Here is a 16,316-nt window from a genome sequence, read left to right as displayed (position 1 = left end):
GTCGGGTTCTGAATTGGGGCGTTTTCACATGAGGGGGTTGAGGGATAATATTCGCATCCGCGGAAGTGGGTCTTCAGTCATAGATGCGACTTCCCCGGAGGGATATTTTAGTCCGAGGTTTGTTCACTTTATCACATTTGGAGATTTGGAAGTTGAGTTTTGGGTGATATTTGAGAGCATTATCCCCAAATGGACTGGGGTAATTATTTTTGACTCGATTTTGATTATATTACATGATTCTATTTACAATTTTGGCATTTCAGTGATGATTCTTAAAGAGAAAGAGAAATTTGGGGGTTTTATCTAAACTTTTCTAAAGTGAATTATTTGTTTTTGAACATCGATTCATAGTCGAATTTGAGTGAAATATGTATGGTTTGACTCTTATTCAAATGGGTTGTCGAAATTTGTGAGTTTTACAAGGTTCCGAGGTACGTGTCCGGGTTGACTTTTTGGTTGCCTTTGATAAATAGATTAATGATTCGACCTTTTTCGCTGGTTTGTTTCCTATATTGTTATTTGATTTTTGAGTTGTTTTTTCCTACTTTCGAGCCATTAGAAGGTTGATTTGCGTGGGATGACATTTCAAGAGTATTATTTGGCTTGCTCAATATTTGATTTTTCTTGTTACATGTAAGTAATATATCTAAACTTGGATTTGAGGGTAAATATCCTTGAGAACTATCATATTTGAGATGGGTTAGGGGTGACACATGTGCTAGGTGATGGGTGCGTGTGCATGCTTCAAGGTATTCGTGATCTAGGTAGTTCTTAGTCTAATATGTGCCTTGTATTGCTATAATGCTTCTTTGATATCATGTTTTCTCCATTTATATGGATACGTGAGATATTATTCATGATGTAATTCATGACCAGGCTACCCGCCTAACCGTTGGCGATATGATAGGGCTATTTTTGCCATATTGAGCTAGTTGCCTTGAGCCGTAGTCATACTGTACAGTCATGATAGTTACATCTGCATTTTATAACTTTGTCTTTATGCACTTTAGATATGCTATCTCACATGTTATGGTGTCCTTTCATGTTATATAATTGGATCATGTTTTTGTGTGAATGTTGACATATGGAGACTTGAGGGGATTGTTGACTGATGTGGACCGTAGAGCCTTGTTGTGAGTCAAGTTGGATCGTGGTTCATGGTGCAATAGTTATATTAATATTGAGGTTGCGGATATGTTAGGCCCCGCATTTGGCTAGGTGCCACTAATTTTGAGGTCGTGCACCAGATCTCGTGATTGGGCTATGTGATTTTGATTAGCGCTTAGAAGGATCCGCCCCTTCGGAGTTTGACATGCAAGCAGTGGGCACATGCATATTGATATTACACTTTCTTTGGTGAGAGACATTGATGCCAAGCACCCGTCAGTGCTGAGTGATTGTGTGTGATTAAGTGGGGCATTTGAGTCAGGCACCTGGAGCGTCCTAAGAGTGTGTATTTGAGTATATCTCTATGAAATTATTGCTTGGCATGTACATTTGAGATATGGGCGTAGAGATGCATATTCCTCATGCTAGACGGTAATAGGACATTTGATGACATGGCATGTATATTGATATGTAGGCATGAATATGTATTTACCTCATGCTAACTAGTAAATGAATAGGCTTATCTGTTGTTGAACGTCTGGAAAAATCACATTTTTGATAAACTCATAGTTTTGAGATTCCGTGAAAGATTTGGACTTTAACTGTATCCTTGTAAAGCATGTTTATGTTTCATGTATTTGTGATCGAGCTAATTATGAAACCGTGTGAGTTATTTATTATTAATGACATTATCACATACTGCATCATTATTGATTACTGGTGTCGGACACTGACCTTCTTCCGAGCTTGTCACTGCTTTCAACCCAAGGTTAGGTGTAACGACTCGGCTGGTCATTTTGAGTATTATAACCTCCTTTCCCCATTTACTGCTCAATTTATGCTTTACAGTTGTTTTATGACTTACTGGATTAGTTTGTTCGGGTCCTGAAGGATCTCGGAGTGAAATGAGACACTCAGTCTCATAATTGAAAACTTAAGTTGGAAAAGTTGACTGGATGTTGACTTATGTGTAAACGACCTCAGATTTGAATTTTGATGGTTCCAATAGCTTCGTATGGTGATTTTGGACTTAGGAGCGTGTCCGAAAAATTATTTGGAGGTCCGTAGAAGAATTAGGCTTGAAATGACCAATGTCGAATTTTTTGGGAAGTTTAACCGGGGGTTGACTTTTTGATACCGAGGTCGGAATACGATTCTGGAAATTTGAATAGCTCAGTTATGTCATTTATGACTTGTGTGCAAAATTGGAGGTCAATCGGGCGTGATTTGATAGTGTTCGGCGTCGTTTATAGAAATTGTAAGTTTTCAAAGTTCATTAGGATTGAATCTATGTGTGATTCGTGTTTTTAGCATTGTTTGATGTTATTTGAAGACTCGACTAAGTTCGTATGATGTTTTAGAACTTGTTGATGTATTTAGTTGAGGTCCCGGCGGCCTCGGGTGAGTTATGGGTGGTTAACGGATCAAATTCGGACTTAGAAGAAAAGCTGAAGTTTCTGTCTTTTGGTGCAATCGCATCTGCGGAATTTGGCTCCCAGGTGCGAGCACGCAGAAGTGCAATTGGCATCGCAAGTGTGCCAGGTCCGCACAAGCGAACGAATACTCGCAGAAGCAACTCAAAAGTCGCAGACCGCAGAAGCGAACAACTACATCGCAGAATCATGTCCGCAGATGCGGACAAAGCTCTGCAAAAGCACAATTAGCCACAGAAGTGGCAGCTCTATTGTAGAAGGGGGAACTACAGAAGCGTCTTAATGAGCCGCATGTGCGAAAGCACTGGGCAGTGTACAAAACTAAACGGTCCGAGGAATTTTGTCATTTTTGACATTACCAAAAGCAGATAAGGCGATGTTTGAGCGAGAAATCACGGGAAATATTGACGTAAGTCACTTGCGATCATTGCTACTCCATAATATTGAATTATCATAGAATAATCCGACTAGATTATATGTTTTTTAGATATAAATCGGGGATTTGAACTTAGGGAATTAAAAATAAGATTTGAGGATTTGGAGGTTGAGTTGAGGTCGGATTTTGGTTAAATTGGTATGGTTAGACTCATGGCTGAATGGACTTTTAGGATTTTGTAAATTTTGTCGGGATCGGAGATGTGTATCCTACGGGCAATTTTTTAGTTAAATTTTGGATTTTTGTTGGAAAATTATTATTCTCTTATGGAATTAATTCCAATAATTTTTATTGTCTGAATCGGATTATTTGTGTCTAGATTCGAGGCGTTCGGAGGCCAATTCGTGAGGCAAAGGCATTGCAGAATAAAGAATTACACGGTTTGAGGTAAGTAACAGTTTTAAATTTGGTCCTGAGGGTATGAAACCCCAGATTATGTGTTATGTGACTGGTTTTGAGGTGACGCACATGCTAGGTGACGGGCGTGTGGGCGTGCACCGTAGGAATTGTGACTTGGTCAATTCCATGGAACTGTGTAGTTGAATAATATGTTGATATTCATACATTTTTCCATATATTGGAGAAATTGATCTATAAATCATGTTTAAATCATATGTTTACACTGTTGGGACCCACAAAGGTCATCTATTTGTGGAATTATCTGCTAAATTGCTGTTTTGCACTTAGTCACAGTTTTATTTGCACAGTTTTATCTCAGTCTCTCTTATTCATTATTGATGCATCATATCATTGTTGTTGGGATGCTTATCATGATTTCTGAGAGCCCGAGAGACAGGAGAGGTTGATGACTGAGTGAGGCCGAGGGCCTAATTGTGAGGATATTTATGGGATCGAGTTGCATGCCGCTGCATGTTTCATTTATTTATGCCTTGATTGGCTTGTTATAGTGCTTGGGGGTGAAGGAGCCCCTCCGGAGTCTATACATGCCCCCAATGAGCGTAGGTACCTACTGAGTGCGAGTGCTGAGTGACTGAGAGGAATGAGTCATTATAAGGAAAGAGTGACTATGAGGTTAGAGTGAATGGGAGGAGTGGGTGACTATTACTTTGAGAGGATGCATTGATTCCATTATTGCTGCATTTCAGCTGTCATATATCATTGTTTTGGAAACCTATAAAGACATAATTTCTGTTTCAGTCAAATTTGTTATGAAATTACTGTGGAGTTTTAAATGTTGAACTTGAAAGTATGCCTACATTTTTATGTTGGAATGTACTGTATTTGGACTTAGTTATGAATCACGTCAGTACTTTCAGTTCTTTATTTATTATTATTACTTACTGAGTTGGTTGTACTAATACTCCACCCTGCACTTCATGTGCAGAACCAGGTGACCCCAGACATAGTGGGTGTTGACTCTTTCCCTCAGTTGTTTTTCCGGAGATTCATAGGTAGCTTCCATGTTCCGCAGACCTTGTCTCTCCTTCCCTATCCTTTTGTTTGTTGTATTTGGTCTCAGATTATTATAGACCATGTTTTCTACACTTGAAATGTATAGATGCTTATGTACTCAGTGACACTGGGTTTTGGGAGTGTTTTATGTCGATATTAATTAGATTTTTGTATTGACATTAAATATTATATTTTTAAACTTAAGTTAGATTTTAATTAGATTTTTGGTCGTGATATGTTGGTATCAGAGCCTAAGTTACATAGGTCTCACGAGTCATGAGCATGTTTAATAGAGTCTTGCGGATTGGTACGGAGACGTCTGTACTTATCTTCGAGAGGTTGTCGAACCCTTAGGAAATTTTCACCTTCTTGTATTCTGTCATGAGAATTTGTTGATTTGGAGAACTAAATTTCTGTTATTCTATTCTCTCACAGATGGTGAGAACTGGTACTACTGGATCGGACGTGCAGCCAACAGTGCCACCAGTTAGGGCCGCGAGAGGCCGGGGCCGTGGTAGAGGCCAGAGCTGAGGAAGAGGCCAAGGTGCAGCTCGTGTAATAGTTGGAGCATCACCTGTGGCACCACCAGTTGCTCCAGCACAGGAGCAGATTCCAGATACAGTTGAGCCGGCAGGACCAGCTCAGGCAAAAGATGTGCCCATTGTTATTCCAGGCCTTCAAGAGGCTTTGTCCCAGATATTGATAGTTTGCACTAGCCTTGCTCAGGTGGTTTCGTCTCAAGCCACATCTGCCACTTCTCAAGCTCAGGGAGGTACTCATACCCCTGTTGCCCATACTCTTGATTAGGTAGTATAAGGACTTTAGATATCGGGGGCATTACCAGCCCAACTGGCTGCAGCTGCTCAGGTCCCGGTAGTTCCTGTTATGGAAGATAATGAGCAGAAGAGGCTTGAGAGATTTGGGAGGCGTAGACCTCCATCATTTAGCGGTGCTGAGTCAGATGATGGTAAGGGTTTTCTGGATAAGTGCCAGCGAATGCTTCGGGCCGCGGGTATTTTGGAGAACAGTGGGGTCTCGTTCACTACTTTTCAATTTTATGGGGCAACCTTCAGTTGGTGGGAAGCTTATGAGAGGCGTAGGCCGGTCGGTGGAGTACCACTTACATGGCAAGAGTTCTCCATTCTCTTTTTGGAGAAGTTTGTGTGGCAGTCTCGCAGAGAGGAGCTGTGTAGACAGTTTGAGCAATTACGTTAGGATGGCATCTCTGTGACGCAGTACGAGATAAGATTTTTTGAGTTGGTTCCCACTGATAGGGAAAGGATATGGAGATTCATTGATGGCCTCACATATCAGCTGCGGTTACTGATTACTCGGGAGATGGTATCTGGTGCAACTTTTGATGAGGTAGTTGACATTGCTCGATAGATATAGATGGTCCGTAGCCAGGAATGTGGAGAGAGGGAGGCCAAGAGGCCTTGTAGACCATGTGATTTTAATGGTGTTCCTTCAGGGGGTTAGTTTTACGGCGGTAGTGGTCGTCCTTATAGACACTCTCAGATGGGTCATCCTTACAGACACTCTCAAACGGGTCGTCAAGTTCACCATAGTGCATCATCCAGTCATGGTTCATATAGTTCTCATCAGGGTCAGCCATCTCTCGGTGCCCCTTCAGTTCAAGGTTCATTTCCACCGGGTGCTTCCAGTAGTTATTTTACTTCTCGAGGCCAAATTCAGTCCGCACCATCACCAGTACCGTGGAACAGCTTTGAGTGTGGGGTATTTGGACATATGTGGAGAAAGTGTCCTCGACGCTCGGGAGGTCCAGTGCAGTAGAGGAGTCAAACTACGACTTCAACACCAGTTACTTCGCCACCCGCCCAGTCAGCTCGGGGTGGGGGTCAGTCAGCTAGGGGTTGCCCAAGAGGGGGAGGCCGGTCAGGTAGAGGTCAGGCCTGTTTCTATACTTTTCCTGCCAGGCCAGATGTTGTTGCATCAGATATAGTGATCAGAGGTATTGTTTCAGTGTGGCATAGTGAGTCTTCTATATTATTTGACCCTGGTTCAACTAATTCGTATGTATCATCGTAGTTTACTCATTATATGGATATGCCCCGTGAGTCCTTAATTTCACATGTTCGTGTATCTATGGTGGTGGGCGATACTATTATTGTGGACCACGTGTATCAGTCGTGTGTGGTAACTATTGGGGAACTGGATACCAGAGTTGATCTTTTATTGCTCAATATGGTTGATTTCGATGTAATTCTGGCTATGGATTGGTTGTCTCCATGTCATGCTATTCTAGACTGTCACGCAAAAACTGTGATGTTGTCATGCCGGGGTTGCCAAAGGTTGAATGGAGAGATTCTCTAGATTATGTCCCTCATAGAGTAATTTCTTATTTGAAAGCCCAACATATGGTTGGGAAGGGATGTTTGTTATATTTGGCCTTTGTGAGAGGTGTTGATATAGGTACTCCTCCTATTGATTCAGTACCGGTAGTGCGAGATTTTTCGGTTATATTTCCTGCAGACCTGCCGGGTATGCCACCCGACAGGGATATTTATTTCGGTACTGGCTTGGTGCCGAGCACTCAGCCCATTTTATTCCTTCGTATCGTATGGCACCGGCTGAGTTGAAATAATTGAAAGATCATCTTCAAAAATTCCTTGAAAAGGGATTTATTAGGCCTAGTGTGTTGCCTTGGGGTGCACCGATTCATTTTGTGTAAAAGAAAGATGGTACTATGCGGATGTGCATCCATTACAGGCAGTTGAACAAAGTTACAATCAAGAATAAATATCCTTTACCACGTATTGATGACATATTTGACCACCTTCAGGGAGTGAGGGTGTTCTCTAAAATTTGGGATCTGGGTATCACCAATTGAAAATTTGGGATTTGGATATTCTAAACACGACGTTCAAGACTCGTTATGGCCACTATGAATTTCTTGTGATGTCTTTTGGGCTAACCAATGCCGCAGCAGCATTTATGCACTTGATGAATAATGTATTTCAGCCATATACTGATTTATTTGTCGTAGTATTAATTGATCATATCATGGTGTACTTACGTAGCTAGGAGGAGCATGCACAACACTTGGGTACTGTATTACAGAGCCTGAGAGAGGAGAGGCTTTATGTCAAATTCTCTAAGTGTGAGTTCTGGCTTTGTTCGGTGGCATTCTTGGGACACATAGTGTCTAGTCCATCTTCAACTACTGAGATTTGGAGTTTTCTCGGCTTGGCCGGTTATTATCGTCGCTTTGTGGAGGGTTTCTCGTGTATTGCATCGCCTTTGACTAAATTGACCCAGATAGGTGCTCCGTTCAGGTGGTCAGATGAGTGTGAAGAGAGCTTTTAGAAGCTCAAGACAGCTTTGACTACAAGCCCAGTATTGGTGTTGCCTACAGGTTCAGAGTCTTATACTGTATATTGTGATGCATCGCGTGTTGGTCTCGACGCAGTGCTGATGCAAGACATAGGGTGATTGCCTATGCGTCCAGATAGTTAAAGGTACTTGAGAAGAATTATCCGGTCCATGATCTCGACTTAGCAGCTATTATTCATGCCTTGAAAATTTGGCGGCATTATTTGTACGGTGTCCATTGTGAAGTTTATACCAATCACCGGAGTCTACAACATATGTTTAAATAGAAAGATCTTAATTTGAGGCAGCGGAGGAGTTAGAGTTACTTAAGGATTATGATATCACCATTCTCTATCATCCTGGAAAGGCCAATGTTGTGGTCGATGCCTTGAGTCATAAGGCGGAGAGTTTGGGCACCTTAGCATACTTACCGGTAGCAGAAAGGCCTTTAACCTTAGATATTCAGGCCTTGGCTAACCAATTTGTTAGATTGGATGTTTCGGAGCCGAATCGAGTTTTGTTTTTTGTGGTTTCTCAGTCTTCTCTATATGATCGTATCAAAGAACGTCAGTATGATGACCCCCATCTGCTTGTCCTTAAGGGCACGGTTCAACACGGCGATGCCAAGGAAGTCACTATTGGGGATGACGGTGTGTTAGGGATGCAGGGAAGGCTATGTGTGCCTAATATAGATGGTTTGCATGAGTTAATTCTCCGGGAGGCTCATAGTTCATTGTACTCCGTTCACTCAGGTGCCGCGAAAATGTATCAGGATTTGAGGCACCACTATTGGTGGAGGAGAATGAAGAAAGATATAGTTGGATTTGTAGCTCGGTGTTTAAATTGTCAACATGTAAAGTACGAGCAACAGAGACCGGGAGGATTGCTTCAGAGATTTGAAATTTCGGAGTGGAAGTGGGAGCGTATTACCATGGATTTCGTAGTTGGGCTCCCACGGACATTGAGGAAGTTTGATGTTGTTTGGGTGATTGTAGATCGATTGACCAAGTTCGCGCATTTTATTCCAGTTGGTACTAATTATTCTTCGGAGCGGTTGACTGAGATTTATATCCGCGAGATTGTTTGTCTACACGATGTGCCCGTGTCCATTATTTCAGACAGAGGCACGCAATTTACATCGTAGTTTTAGAGAGCAGTGCAGTGAGAATTGGGCACACAGGTTCAGTTGAGTAAAACATTTCACCCTCAGATGGATGGACAGTACGAGCGCACTATTAAGATATTGAAGGATATGCTTCGTGAGTGTGTGATGGAGTTTGGGGGTTCATGGGATCAGTTCTTGCCGCTCGCGGAGTTTGCCAACAACAACAGTTACTAGTCGAGCATTCGGATGGCTCCATATGAGGCTTTGTATGGGAGACGGTGTCGGTCTCTGGTGGGTTGGTTTGAGCCGGGTGAGGCTAGGCTGTTGGGTACTTACTTGGTTCAGGATACTTTGGAGAAGGTTAACGTAACACCCCGAAAAAACATTTCTAAGTGTTTTAAGACCATTAAGAAGATTGGCGGGTTCTAATTATATTAATTCGAGTATGAACAAGACTGATAATTTGAGTGATATCAATTGATGATGATAATATATGAGGTGCATTAAGAATTTTTTATGGTCTAAGAAGAGCCCTAAGGCTAAGTCAAGTTGAAAAATTATATGACGAGATAAACTTTCAAGTGAGTATGCGCAGGATCTAACTTCAAATGCGCATAACTCTCAATTTGTGCAGATTTATATCGTGTATAACCTATCAAATTAGTTCCCTTTGAATCTAGTTTCCAACGCATCAAACCGTTTGTCATTTGGATATGTATAAAAAATGTTATGACCATTTTACTGGACCTGTGTCATATGCGCGGCCAGATGCGCGGCCAAATCCGCAGGCGCACATATTTGAGAGTTTCTTCCTCCAATCTGTGGCCAAATCTGCGGCCGCGGACGTACAAACCCATTAAATACCCCCAAGACCGGGTTGAGAGAGAGATAAGTCATTTCTTTAAGACTAGGGCTTTCTCTCCACCACCCATCCGGCCAAGGCTTCAAATACACATCTAAGGTGAGTTTTTAAGTGTGTTTTTATGATGATTTCACTTCTCAATCACTAGTTACAACAAGGTTTTGTATTGTATTCCATAGGATTTCTTCAAACTCTCAAGAACACTCCAAAATTTGACTTTCGAGATTTGGTCTACAAGAGGTAATCTTTCACCCTTAAACCTATATGCATGGATTGTTAGTGAATAAATGAGAAAGGAATAAGTACTAGTACTTATGAGATGATGATTGGAAGCCATAAATACTTAAACTAGATTATTGGGTGTGGTAGAGATTTTGTAACAAGTTAGTTAGTAGAATTTGGTAGATGTGAGTTCATTGATGATTATAATGGTGCTAAGAAGGTAGTTAGTGGACAAAGGATGTTGTAGTACCTCTTGTTGGTGGTAATGAGGTATTGTTGGAGGAAGAAACACCATCACTAGAGGTAGTTGAATGTTATGCACACCTAGTGTTTGATAAAATGCTCAAATGAGCTAGAACCATAATCATCCTCCTAATTTTGGTTCAATTTGCTATATTTCTACAATAGATTGAAGTTGCTATGAATTCTGGAACATTTTAGAGGTTAAGGAAGCTCAATTGAGGTATGTTGGCTAAACTCTTCTCTTAGAATTGAATCCCACGATATTCATGTAAATTATATGAGCCCCTAGTGATTCATTATGAAATTGGCTATTTTGAGTAAGATTGGGTTGAAAGATATATGTTCAACAAGCATCCCAAATGCTCTATTCATGTTAAGTTACCAATTAAGAATGTGTTATAATATGGGCTATGCATTAATAATGTTTCAACTTTAAGTCAATTTCAAATGAAGGCTATTATGCCAAATTTTGTGAAATGTCTCTATGTGCATTAGACTCTAAATTGCTTACATGTGTACTACACACCTTGATTTGAATTGTAATTGTTGTTGATGATGAAGATGATATTTTGAAATTGATAAGGTAAGCATGAAATATTGAATATGGCTAACGTGCCAAGAATGATCTTATAATTATGGCCATTAGTGCCAATGAAATGAAAAGATGGGAAAGTATTATGAAATGCAATGATTGATATAAAAAAGGTTGATGTCTCTATTAAGACAGCCTAGCCGATCAGGTCATGATCGGACACCATGCCGCACACATGGTGGTGATTGTGCTGGAAATTGTAATTGAAATGGTAATTGTGGTTGATGTCCCTAATGGATATCCTAGCCTATCGGGTCGTGATCGGACTCCGTGTTAAAGACGGTGGTATTGATATCGAGAGAAATTGTGGTTGATGTCTCTAGTGAGATAGTCTAATCAATCGGGTCGTGATTGGACTTCGTGCTAAGAGTACGGTGGTACTGGTGTTGTGAATAATGGCTTTGTGAATAATGGTATTGTGAAAAATGGTATATCGATACTAAAAATCTCCCAATGTGAGATATGTAAATTAATTTGAACACTGTCTTGATCCTAAATTGAGGTTTGATGTTGATTAAGGCATCATTGATGTTATGATAATCTTGTTTGTATTATTTTTCATTCTATTGAGAGGGTGTTTAGTTATACATACTAGTGCTATTCGACTGTACTAACGTCCCTTTTGTTGGGGGCGCTGCATCTTTAAATGGATACAGGTTGTTCCACAGCAGGAGATATTGATCAGTGATAGCAGTACACCTTCTTCCCAGCTGACTTTGTGAGCCCCACTTCATCCTGGGGTCATGTAACTTTTGTACTTTGTGTATTCGGTTTGAGGTATAGTCGGGGCCTTGTTGCCGGCATTATCATTGTACTCTTCTTTATCTATAGAGGCTCCGTAGATATAGTTTGGGTTGTGTATTGGTGTTGGGAAAGTCAAAATATGTTATGTTGTGCTTGTATTATTTTTCCATTTGAGACTTTAAAAATGATGATACTATTGGTAATGAATGGGCATTATTGACATGAACACCTTTTTGTCTAATTAATGAAAATATGTATTATCTCCATTTGTGGATGAGTTTGGGTAGAATGAAATCTAACAGGCTTGCTCGGTCGGGTTCACTCGGTTGAGCGCCGTTCGCGCTCCTCGGTTTTGGGGCATGAAAACCTTGGTATCAGAGGCTAGGGTTTTAAAGTGTCCTAGGATGTCTCTGAGCCGTGTCTAGTAGAGTCCTTATTATCGGTGTGTTGTCGACCACGTCTATAAGTTGGATGCTACTTGGACATTTAGGAATAATTCCCTTCTTTGATATTCTGAATTGTGTGATGAAACTGATTGAGAAATTGTTCTTCCTCTAACTCGTGCGTTGAAGTTCAAGGTATGTTTAAATGCTCTTTTGGCTTATTCCAAGTAATGTTGTCATGTGACATAACGAATGGGTAAAGGCCTGAATATTAAATAGATGGCACATGTATCATGTTGAATGAATGGTATGGCCATATGAGACAAGTATATAGTACCATGAGCATACTTTTATATGAGAAGAGTGCTAGAAGTGATTACCCACCTCCAAAGAGGCATTGACGTGATAAATGAGACCTAAGCTTAGCTAGTACATGTGAATAGTGTGGGAACCATGTGTATAATTCTAAGATGTAAATTTGTTACATAGGCATCTGATATATGAAAGGCATGGCCTGGGGAGTAATGATTAATGTGTTGGTCTCTCACAGGAGACAAAAAGTTATGAAAGGAGAGTCAATTTAACCCACAATGAGAAGACCCTAGCCTTATGAATGTTATAAAAATCCCAAGAATGTGTGAAGTGGTGTTACACTCCAAAAAAAGGATATTGACACGAGCGATTTGGATCCCAAGCCTATGTGGATGAATAAGAGTAGATAACTTATGAGGTTAACACCATGGGGACTTAAATCTCCCTAATAGTCAATCATATACCGGGGGACTAGAGATGTGGGACTTTTGTTCCTCAAATTGCTAAATTCAAAAGTTGTGTCGAAATGTGAAACACTCACCCCAAGTGGGGAGGGAAGGGCCATGGTGAGCTACTTAAGTTCAATAAAATGAGAGTTGGGTCGTTTAACTATGATGTTTGGATATTTAGTTGAATACATGTGTAGTATATAAAAGTGGTAAGAGGTAACGTGATTGCTTGAGAGGATATGCAGATGATAAACCACTAGTATGAAAATAAGGTGGAAGATTAAGAAATGTAAATTCTTCGTACGTGACAATAGACATGACAGGGTCAACAATACTAGAAACTAAGAGTAAGGTTTGCAAAAAGGTTTTTATACTTGTTAGAAAGTCAGGGACAATGGAACCTAAGGAAGAACTACAGGTCAAATGTGAAAGGCTTGCGAGTTCTTAGAATGAGTTAATCACGGATTTGCGATTTAGCTAAAGTTTCAAGGCTTTAAGAAAGACAAAACGAGTGGGAGAGATAAATATGATGTTATAATAACCCAAGAGTGTATCGGGACTTTATGGAGAGTCTCTTAAGAATCTTACAAGCAAGGATGTATTAAGTGATACACGGATGAACACACTTTCCCACGGATATCCCAACAAGTGTCGAGAGTCGAGCAGGATAAATTCCCAACTAATGGAAAAGACCACGTAACGTATGGAAGAACGCATGGCTATTCATTAACTAGGAAGAATGAGGCAAGAATAATTGGAAGAAAATAATATATAAATTTAGATGGCCATGGTTATCGCAAAATAGTTTGTATCAGAATGGTGGACTCGCCTAGAGCACACGTGTTAATAGAAGATATAAAGGATCAACTGTAATGTAGCCGACTTGAGTGACACTGAATATCAACTAAATGATTTAGAGGGAGTTCATGTCTACATATTACATTGGAAAGTGAGACTATTGGTGATGAGGTTGTGGTGTGATAAACTTAACATACCAGGCACAATGATACTACGAGCTCATGGGAGGCAGACAAGTGTGTGGCACAATGAGGTTGTCAACTATGAATTAAGGGAAAAATGGGGTGGGAGTGAATGCTCCTGTCACGAAAGAAGTATAGTACCAACATATTGTCTAGACCAAAGGGGAAATGTTTGAAACAGATTGAGAGAGGATGAACACTTTTTACGAACCAAACATGTTTAACATGATAGCTCTTAGGCTGCAATACTAGGAAACAATATTGGTGAATACAATACTGGGAATAAGGTGAGTTACTCATCGAGGATGGAATCAAGTGGACTAAGTCCTACACTTATAAGGAAAAACAAGAAGTCATCGTTGAAGAATGTAGGAGGATCTCAAGTTTCAGAAAAGGCCCTATTCGGGCTAAATACAAAAACAAGGAGTCATCGTTGAAGAATGTAGGAGGATCTCAAGTAAAGGTGTCGATATGTGTTTTGGGAAGTGTTTAGCAGTAAAGAGGAATCGTGAGAATGTTCACAAGGGAAGTAAAGTGGTTTCTTAAAATCCTATAAGAATTATAATGAGGAAAGAGGATGGCTAAGAAAGATCTGAGCACGATGTTACTTCACATATTGAGGAAATGCCATGCAGGTTGATGTTATCAGGGTGTGCGCGCAAGCTAGTAGATGTTATTCATTTGAAACAGATGGTCCCATAAGAAAACTGACCTAGTAATGTCTTTTGTTGAGAAATTTGAAAAAAAAATAAGTTGCAAGTACTAATAAGATTGTAACTGTATCAAGGAAATATTTGTAGAACTCAATTCCTAGGAGGTCATATGAAAGAGAAATCTGATATAGATGTTCCATCAATGATGGAATATGGCAAGATAAGATGATAATTTATGCCTCTAGGCAACTCAAGAATCAATAGAAAAACAATCCAACACATGAATTAGGATTTGTGACTATGGTGTTCACATTAAAGATTTGGCGTCATTAATTGTATGGGGTCCAGGTGGACATATTAACAGACCAAAAGATCCTTCAATATATTTGCAATTAGAAGAAATTGAATCTAAAGTAGAGAAGAAGGCGTGAGTTACGTAAGGATTATGACATCAATATTCTATATCATCCGGGGAAGCCAATGTTGTGGCGGATACTCTTAGCCAGAAATCTATGGGTAGTTTGGCTCACTTGGAGGCATGTCAAAGGCCATTGGCCAAGGAAGTTTACCGATTGGCTAGTTTGGGAGTTCGTCTTGCGGACTCTAGTGATGGAGGGGTAATTGCGCAAAATAGGGCTGAATCATCACTTGTTGTGGAAGTCAAAGAGAAACAATACAACGATCCATTGTTGGTGCAATTGAAAGAGGGGATTCATAAAGATAAGACCATGGCCTTTTCTCTTGGCATGGATGATGGTACACTAAGGTACCAAGGGCGACTATGTGTTCCAAATGTAGATGGTCTCCGTGAAAGCATTATGACTGAAGCTCACACTTCTAGGTATTCTGTATACCCAGGTTCTACAAAAATGTATCATGATCTTAAGGAAGTCTATTGGTGGAATGATATGAAAAGAAACGTGGAGGATTTTGTGGCAAGATGTCCAAATTGTCATCAAGTGAAGGCCGAACACCAGAGTCCCGATTGGTTGGCACAGAACATAGAAATTCCAATGTGGAAGTGGGAAATGATTAATATGGACTTTGTGGTAGGATTATCGTGCACTCCGTGCAAGTTTGACTCAATTTGGGTGATTGTGGATCGACTCACGAAATCAGCACACTTTTTGCCGATTAATTCTACCGACACAGCGGAGCAATATGCTCAGTTATATATCAAAGAAATAGTCAGGGGTCATGGCACCTCAGTTTCCATCATTTCTGATCGGGGGGCACAATTCACTGCTAATTTGTGGAAGAAATTTCAGCAAGGTTCGGGTACTCAGGTGAATCTTAGTACAGCCTTTCACCCGTAGACTAGCGGGCAGGTAGAGCAAACTATTCAGATACTTGAGGATATGTTGCGAGCTTGTGCTCTAGACTTTAAAGGTAGTTGGGATGATTATTTTCCACTTATAGAATTTGCATACAATAATTGCTATCATGCTAGCATCCAGATGGCACTGTTCGAGGCTTTATATGGAAGGAGATGTAGATCTCCCATTGGGTGGTTCGAAATTGGGAAAGCAGAGTTAATATGGCCAGACCTCATACAATATGCTATGGAAAAAGTTAAAATGATTAAGGAGCAGTTGAAGACTGCTCAGAGTCGTCAGAAGTCCTATTCGGATGTTCATCGTAGGTATTTGGGGTTCAAAGAAGATGATTGGGTATTCATGAAAGTTTCACCCATGAAAGGTGTAATGCGATTTGGTAAGAAAGGAAAATTGGGTCCGAGGTATGTCAGACCATACAAAATTATTCATAGGATCGGTGAGGTAGCGTACAAGCTTGAGCTACCGCCTGAAATGTCATTAGTGCATTCAGTGTTTCATGCGTCTATGTTGAAGAAAGTAATTGGAGACCCGACATTCATTATTCCAGTTGAGACTATTGAGGTTAATGAAGAATTGACTTATGAAGAGATTCCAGTTTCTATTATTGATCGGCAAGTCCGAAAGTTGAGAAATAAGGAAATTGCCTCCGTGAAAGTGCTATGGTGGAACAAACGGGTTGAAGAGGCTACTTGGGAGGCAGAGGAAGATATGA

This window comes from Nicotiana tabacum, unplaced genomic scaffold (assembly GCF_000715075.1).
Source record: "Nicotiana tabacum cultivar K326 unplaced genomic scaffold, ASM71507v2 Un00041, whole genome shotgun sequence".
Taxonomy (NCBI): Eukaryota; Viridiplantae; Streptophyta; class Magnoliopsida; order Solanales; family Solanaceae; genus Nicotiana; species Nicotiana tabacum.
The sequence above is the reverse complement of the archived record's forward strand: the minus strand, read 5'-3'. Positions refer to the sequence as shown.